General features: G+C 35.9%; 1 protein-coding gene across 1 annotated transcript in view; it reads right to left on the bottom strand.

Moving 5' to 3' along the window:
• LOC131885581 (protein VAC14 homolog) overlaps nt 1-1,399 on the bottom strand; it is a gene marked incomplete at its 5' end in the record, with an annotated part of 18,821 nt that overhangs the window by 16,618 nt on the left and 804 nt on the right.

Here is a 1,399-nt window from a genome sequence, read left to right as displayed (position 1 = left end):
CATGTCTTCGTTAATTTGCCCAGGTCCTGGTGAAAACAAGCTTTTGCTTACCCAGAACCTGAGGAATTACATGCTCATGAAATTTTTGATGTATCAAGATGCTAACGCAATGATAAAATTCCGACATTATTTAATCATGATCAAAGTGTTCCTGAAATAAATCCATCCATCTATCTAAATAATGGCAAGAATGCCAAAACTAATGAATCAATCAGTATTTTCAAAATTTCAAATAAGTTGCTGAAGTCATTTAAAATAATGCAACTTTAAAAAGTGCATTTCCAAATATCCTTCAAGTGTTTTTTTTTTGTCTTTGAAGTTGATATTGCCAGCAAATGTTTACTTCTTAGTTATTGTCCCAGTTTTGTTCACTTAGGATTGGTGTTATCTTTTTCGAGAATACGAAAAGGATAATGTGCTTTGTTTTACTTGAAGGCTACCTAAAAATTAACAAGCAGGTCGAGTCCCATACTTTTTCATCAGAGGTTGAATTCATAAACTCGAACGATATAACCAAGACTGATAGCTATCTTTTATACTCATTTTTGAGCAATTAGTGACAAAACGATTCCATAAACGGTCACAACAGTCAAGGTAACATTGAAAGCCGTCTCATAATTACCAATTTGTTAAGACGAGCACCAAAACAGGTTTGACCCAGAAATGGCGATTTTTGTCACAAATTTGACGAAAAAGGTAGAAATCTAGGTTGTAGGTATTTTCATCCCTTCTTCGTCTATTCATCACTTCAACTGAATAGAACTCGATCAAATTATAAGCATTTCATAAACATGATCGCGTTTCAAATTGGGCCGTGAGCTTCCATATCTGTCATACTTTTCATTACGTACTATGTCTAAAGGAAGAATGAACAGCCAATACTGACTCGCTCACCTTTCGAGACATATGTTTTCAGCTACCCGTCCATGTAAAATACCAATCATAATGTTACATGCTATCCACGCGTACCCGTGCCACTGCAATGTTAAGAGGCAAGAAGAGGCAACAAGTGGCATTTTCGTTTCCCTTTCTTATGTCAGCCACAAGGTTTTAAAAGCCTTGACAGACGACATAGGGCTTTCTCGGCATCCATTTGTTTTCCAGTCCAGCGACCAACAATGAATCAAAATCAAATTGATGGGACCAAACCCCCAGAATTGTCCCATGCTGGACCAAAACTGAATAATTGCTCATCGAAACATGTATACGTACTTTTAAACATCTTACGCGTTGACATGACTAAGATTGGCAATAATGTTACTAATATCTTTTAAACAACTTCACATAGGTTGTGTCTCTGTTTTTAAGAGATTGAGCTTTATTCATAATGGATATATATATATCAGATCTGCATGAATTGAAAGCTGAAGAGGCATCCTATTCCTGATAAGTTCTTGTT

This window comes from Tigriopus californicus, chromosome 8 (genome assembly GCF_007210705.1).
Source record: "Tigriopus californicus strain San Diego chromosome 8, Tcal_SD_v2.1, whole genome shotgun sequence".
Classification (NCBI taxonomy): domain Eukaryota; kingdom Metazoa; phylum Arthropoda; class Copepoda; order Harpacticoida; family Harpacticidae; genus Tigriopus; species Tigriopus californicus.
This window is presented reverse-complemented; position numbering and strand designations above follow the sequence as displayed.